General features: G+C 36.5%; 1 pseudogene; it reads left to right on the top strand.

The window, feature by feature from the left end:
* The first annotated feature begins 1,681 nt into the window (after positions 1–1,681).
* Positions 1,682–2,227, top strand: LOC149143960 (mitochondrial import receptor subunit TOM9-2 pseudogene; annotated as a pseudogene).
* The last annotated feature ends 5,208 nt before the right edge of the window (positions 2,228–7,435 follow it).

The raw sequence follows: 7,435 nt of genomic DNA on the forward strand, positions 1-7,435 counted from the left end.
GACTCCTTAGACTCCTATATATAGAAAGGAGGTTTTGTCATTTGAATCATCCAAGAATTGTTCATTTATGTAATGTAAAGGAGGTTGCCCCCTCGAAGAGGTTGAATTCTAAGGCGTTGATCTATCTTTTCTATCTTTTCTTGAGCTGGTTTCATAAAAGAAAAAGCTTGGGGTTTTCTATTTTTGAAGCTAGCTTGGGAATAGAGCCTAAAAAGTCTTCCACTAATTCCACAAAAAAACATCTCCATCTTCTTTATACAAGGACCCAAAGTGATTAAAAGTGACATCCTTTATTATATCTAGATCTGAAATAATATCTCCATTGAGCTCCATATACTTGATTATATTTTTCCATTCCCTTATTTTTTATTGTTTGTGGAACAAACTAGTAGTTTTATCTTCCAATTTAAACCACAAACTTATTGATTTCAATCTCCAAAACTCCTCTTCTTCCTTTAATTTCCTATGCAATTTCTTTGCTTGTGGAGATTCACAATCTTCTTCGTTTTCCGAACCCGCATCTTTCGCTAAGATATTTTGCACAAGGTTATCTTTTGGTTCTAGAACTTTGTTCTCGTCATGGGATTCACCATCTCCCTTTTCTTCTTGAATAAGCTTTGGTTCTTTAACCCACACAACTTCTCTTTCACCCTCTTCATTTTCCAAGACGATGAACTGCTTTGCATGTTGATAAATCTTCTTCCCAATTCCTGGAGACAAATCTTTCACTGCATTATGAGGACCCAATGGATGAGGTGGGGCCCTTTGGGGGCAACCTTGCTCTTTGGGGATTTTGGTAGGTTTTCCCTCTTCTTCTCTTCTAGATATACCGTTGACCTCCATCCTCCCGTTGCTCGAGGACATATTCATTTTTGCATAAATTCTTGGCAAAGTGCCCATACTCATGACATTCTTTACACTTGAAAGGGATTTAATCGCAATCCACCTATTGAATGAAAAACCAACTACCTAATGTCAGTTGAATTGCTTCCAGAAGGCCTTTCTCAAGGTCTACTTCCACATAGTTATGAGCACATGCATATATTGAATCTCTTGGTTATGTTGTATCTATGTATCTTCCCAAGGCATTTTCGATGTTTCTCAAAGTATCATCATCCCAATAGTGAAGAAGTAAGTGAGGAAGTTTTACCCATGCTGGAACTGCTGAGGGAACATACATCTTAATATTAAAATCCAGGGTCCAATGATCCAAGTAAAGACCCTAAGCACCCATGAAATAAAAGACACTCATAAATATGAGAACCTAATCTTCTTTAAGTTCAAATAAAATAACATTGAAACCTTTACACACTCAATATAGTTGTTAAGGAAGAGTCTCTATTTTCTTTAGACCCACAAGGATTTTGGAGAGGCCAAATCCCCATAAATTGACCAACCAAATCTCTTTCAACCAGATTGATGACCATTTCCCGAGATTTACTTGGATTCACCCGCACTTAAAAAAAATTAAATAAAACACCAAAGTGAAACCCATTCAAACTATTTGAGCTTATAAAAATAATAATAAAACATTAAATCGAAACCCGTTGAAATTATTACCGCTCCACAAATACACGATGAATCACTAAACAGAAGCCCAGGAGCGGCAACCTAAGTTTCAATATTAAAATCCGAAAGCTATAAAAACAAATTGTCAAAAAGCTTGATGAGTACCAGTATATAAACAGGCGACTGGTATCAGGGTTTTAGCCAGAGAAAACAAAAGGTTTAAGAGACAAGGGCGCCATGTCTCAGATCTCTGGAAGTAGCAGCAGTAGTTCCAGGAGGGATAGAAGAGGGCCCGTCTTGTCACTGTCGGGCAGCAGCAGCGCCAACGATGGGATGATAGCGAGGATGAGCAACAGCGTAAGACAGTCTGTCGTATTTCACAAGTCCAAAAGGGCGGCCTCCAACACTGCCAGATTCAGCAAGAAAGTCCTGTGGAGTACCGGAAAGGCTGCCTGGATCACCAGGACGACGTTCCTCGTGCTCGTTGTTCCACTCATCATCGAGATGGATCGCGACCGGCTGCTCACCGATCTTGAGATCCAGCAGGCCAGTTTATTGTGTGCCCCTCCTGTTCCTCCTAAACTATAAATGGTGGTTTTAGCTTCCCCATGCTCCTCCGCATTCGACTGTCTCTTCTGTGAAAGTTTAGGGTTTGAAGATTTAAGCGTTTGAGGAATTTATATTTAGTTTCTGAAGAATTTGGGGTTTTTGGTTCTGTATGAATTGAATTCTTGGACAATTTCATTTATGGATGAGACTTGCTCATTCACTGGAATACCAATGCGTAATGTGGTCATGCTGCTTCGTAATGCTATAATATAACAACATGTAGGGTTTTACTTTTTAGCATTTTTTATGCTCATTTTGGTATGCATCAGTTATAGATATATATAGTATTACATGTTAGATTTTTTTAAGCTTCTTTCCTCTGCACATTTAATTTTGTGGCTTGATCATGTGTATGTTATCTTCTGTTTCTGATTTTGTGGCTTAATCATATGTCTGATATTTATGTTTATGATATTCCAATCTTTGCTGGTGGTATTTCGATAAGTAACATATTGGAAATTACAGTAATTTGACTGCTAAGTTCATATTAAAGAAACGTGTCTATCTCGAGTCTTGATATAACAAAAAAAATTATAATAATATGAATAGTGATCAGGAAAATTTATAGGAAGCATATTTTTTTTATTTTTTATTACATGAACTATATGTTTATTTGATGAAAGTTATGTTGAGATATTCTAAATCCACGAGGATTAAGTTTATTTCATTTAAAATGTTGGCCATCTTTCCATGGAAAATATAAAGTATAGAATAAATATCTCGAAAATAGCAATCCTAAAATTTTCTCTTAAAGGGATCTTTTTAAAAGCAATCATTTGTATATGTTCTCTTCCAGTGATCTTTTAGAAAACAATCAGCTTTATATGCTTTAAGCGGGGACATGAAGTTCTTCTTGGATGGTTGAGAGTCAACCTTTTTCCTCTTAATAAATATACTATAACATAAATATCAGTAAGAGGAGAATGAGGCATAACTACCATGTTCCACTTAAAAATACCATATGAAATGATAACTTTTTGCGACCGACAATCTGTTCCTTGCACCCAATTTTCCATGTTTCATGCTTAAAGAAGGTTATAGGTGAGAAAATCCCAGTTCAAATAATATTTCTAGAACTTGACGAGAAAGGAAAAAACATATTGGAACCAAAAGTAGTCACAAAAACAAGAATTGACAGCTATGAAATCAATCAATTTTAGAGTATCTCATCAAGTGGAAGAACTTACTCCTTGAAGATTCCAAATGGGAGGATGAGAATTTTATACAAAAGCATCCAGAACCACTCAAGCATTGAGGACAACACTTTTTGAAGGAAAGCGGCATGTTAGGTCCCTATACTACTAGTGTAACCCCTTATTGTTATTAGTACAACCCCTTATTGTATTATTTTGCCTATATAGTCCCCATGTTGTTATTATTATGCCCCATAGAAGCCCATTATTATAATTGTTGTGCCCCTACAATATTATTGTTATGTAGGCTCTGTTTGTATTGGGACCCCTTAGACTCCTATATAGAGAAAGGAGGTCTTGTCATTTGTATCATCCAAGAATTGTTCATTTGTGTAATGTAAAGGAGGTTTCCGAACCCGCATCTTTCGCTGAGATTTTTTGCACAAGGTCATCTTTTGGTTCTAGAACTTTGTTCTTGTCATGGGATTCACCATCTCCCTTTTCTCCTTGAGTAAGCTTTGGTTCTTTAACCCACACAACTTCTCTTTCACCCTCTTCATTTTCCAAGACGATGAATTGCTTTGCATGTTGATAAATCTTCTTCCCAATTCCTGGAGACAAATCTTTCACTGCATTATGAGGACCCAATGGATGAGGTGGGGCCCTTTGGGGGTAACCTTGTTCTTTGGGGATTTTGGCAGGTTTTCCCTCTTCTTCTATTCTAGATATACCGTTGACCTCCATCATCCCGTTGCTCGAGGACATATTCATTTTTGCAGCAATTCTTGGCAAAGTGCCCATACTCATGACATTCTTTACACTAGAAAGGGATTTAATCGCAATCCACCTATTGAATGAAAAACCAACTACCTAATGTTAGTTGAATTGCTTCGAGAAGGCCTTTCTCAAGGTCTACTTCCACATAGTTATGAGCACATGCATATATTGAATCTCTTGGTTATGCTGTATCCATGTATCTTCCCAAGGCATTTTCGATGTTTCTCAAAGTACCATCATCCCAATAGTGAAGAAGTAAGTGAGGAAGTTTTACCCATGCTAGCACTGTTGAGGGAACATCATTCTTAATATTAAAATCCAGGGTCCAATGATCCAAGTAAAGACCCTAAACACCCATGAAATAAAAGACACTCGTAAATATGAGATCCTAATCTTCTTTAAGTTCAAATACAATAATATTGAAACCTTTACACACTCAATATAGTTGTTAAGGAAGAGTCTCTATTTTCTTTAGACCCACAAGGATTTTGGAGAGGCCAAATCCCCATAAATTGACCAACCAAATCTCTTTCAACCAGATTGATGACCATTTCCCGAGATTTACTTGGATTCACCCGCACTTAAAAAAAATTAAATAAAACACCAAAGTGAAACCCATCCAAACCTTTAGAGCTTATAAAAATAATAATAAAACACTAAATCGAAACCCGTTGAAATTATTACCGCTCCACAAATACACGATGAATCACTAAACAGAAGCCTCGGAGCGGCAACCTAAGTTTCAATATTAAAATCCAAAAGCTATAAAAACAAATTATCAAAATGCTTGATGAGTCCAAGTATATAAACATGCGACTAGTATCAGGGTTTTAACCAGAGAAAACAAAAGGTTTAAGAGACAAGGGCGTCATGTCTCATATCTCTAGAAGTAGCAGCAGTAGTGCCAGGAGGGATAGAAGAGGGCCCGTCTTGTCACTGCTGGGCAGCAACAGCACCAACGATGGGATGATAGCGAGGTTGAGCAACAGTGTAAGACAGTCTGTCGTATTTCACAAGTCCAAAAGGGCGGCCTCCAACACCGCCAGATTCGGCAAGAAAGTCCTGTGGAGTACCGACAAGGCTGCCTGGTGGTTGGCCGTGAATACGACTACTTTGTAACACTTATTTCATCCATTTTTACTCTTCTTTATCATGTCATTTATTATAATTTATTATTTAAATCCATTTCATAATGATTTATGCTCTTATGAATGAATATTATTTCTTCTCCTTTATTTCTAATAAATTGATGATTATGCATGATTTTATCAATGATAGTTTTAATAAATTGGTTATAACATTATTCACCATTTTTAACCTCCAAGATAATTTCTAGATTGAAGATTTGACCATTAAAAGTGCCAACTCAGAAATTCGTTGGAATAAGAAGTGACAGTTTTATGGTTGAGATTCTGAGCAAATGAAGAAGAATTTGGAAAATCCGGAACATGGGTTTTGTCCAGAACGGACCCAATTAACTTTAGTAAAGAATGTTTTGCCCAAATTCGGCTTGTACTGAGAGAAACGCAGGGTTCTTTGAGCACGATTTTCTCAGATTTGTTGTTGCGGCCATCCTCCAAATCTCAGCTGCAAAGCCAAATTCGCCTTGTTCTTGTTGATCAATTGGTTAGAAGCAAACCAATTTTGTAATAGAAATCATGTTGTACTTATCTTTATTGTAACTTCTCTCTGATCTCTCTCTATTTAAATGAAAACAGAGATCAGAGATGGGGATGATTTGGGGATGGAAAAATGATGGAGAATTAAGGATTCATGATTCATGATAGGATAGGAAGAAGAAGGGATTGTTGCATGTTGTAATTCTCAAGCTTTTGCTGTTGTAATGATTTCACAATTTGATGATTAATACATGATTTGGGAGTTGCTGTTCATTCTGTTCATCTGAAGTAACCCAGCAGCATCCGCTGGCGGCTAAGGGCCCAGCCTCTGGTGGAGTATGTTGCTGCTACTGCTGTATATTATCTTTTTGGTTTATGCGTGGTTTGTATTATCAGCTTGAATCAGTAATCTGGTGTGTTTTGTTATCTTATATTGCAGCTCTGTTATATTTCATATATCGTTCTCTGCAACAAGAAAGTCGTAATGTGCATTCTGATCTTATAACGTATTGCTATTCCTTTAAAGTCGTTAATGTAACATTGTTGTTCTCTACAGAATGCTATTGCCGTTTAATTGCAGAGTAATCAAGTTGTAACCTTCTTAAGCTGGTATTACTGTATTTGTCTATGGTTTATACTTCATACGATTGCTGTTCAATTGACATTGTGGTTCCATTATGAATTGTAATCGTTACCCTTTCTAACCAGGATTAATACTTGCGGTATCAGACTCAGATTACTGTTTTTCTTAATATCTCTGTATGCTACGTGTATTATTTATTTCAGCACCATAGGCTCTAAGCACTGTTCTATATTTCATTTCTAATTAGTTTCCATTCTATTTCCGTTTGTTGTCCGATTTATTCTTAGAGTAAAGATTGCTATTAATTTGGCTTTGTTGTTGTTCATTTTCATTAATTAGAGTTTGTTGTTCAGATTCCTTTAATTACAGTTTGCTGCCCATTTACTTCGCTGTTCATTTCCGTTGGTTAATTGCAAGAGTTTGCTTTTAAAGAGTTTTCCTAATTTACTTTCAATAGCAGCTTTAGTTCAAATTCTATTTCCTTTTAATTGCTTTAATGCAGGGCTGTCAACTGTAGAGAACATTGGTTACTGCTTCCTCGTTCTCAGATTGATTGTCTTGTTCTAGTTTGATTTCAATTGTATCAATCTCTAGAGGAATGAGTTATTGCTACTGTATCCTCGATTGATGTTTGCTGAGTGAGTAGTTGGATTTCAGAGCATTTGAGTTTATGTTGTTGTAGTTAGATTTCTTTTCAAGCATTCATTTACTTTTGTATTTTGAGCACTGTACTACATCTTTCATAACATTACTCTTGAGTAAATAGTCGTCTCACACTGAGTACACTCTTGGGATAAAAAGTCGTCCCTGGGTTGACAAATTAATGTGAAGGTAATTAGGAGTTAAAAAGACATTTTTATCGCTCGACATTTTGGCGCCGTTGCCAGGGAGAGTGTAGCTATTTCTAAAGAGTAGTGTGCATCTGATGAGTGCCTGTAAGGGAAGAATTGGGTATTAAAAACGGAAGGTAAGAACCTGCATATAGGAGCATGTAAAAGCCCTGCTCCCCCACCCGCTTTCCAACAGAATTGTTAACGAACTTAGGGTAAATGTTTGAGTTTTTGTGTGAATGACTAAAAAAAAATATATAGAAATTTTGAAAAACAAATCTCATGATTTCACTTAAGTGGTGATGTAAGCACCACCCATTTCACTAACCAATTGACAAGAACATTTGAAGAAGGAGCCTCAAATAAATACATGAA

Source organism: Pinus tabuliformis, chromosome X (assembly GCF_031772625.1).
Source record: "Pinus tabuliformis cultivar Carrire ecotype Pingquan chromosome X, CPIR1, whole genome shotgun sequence".
NCBI lineage: Eukaryota > Viridiplantae > Streptophyta > Pinopsida > Pinales > Pinaceae > Pinus > Pinus tabuliformis.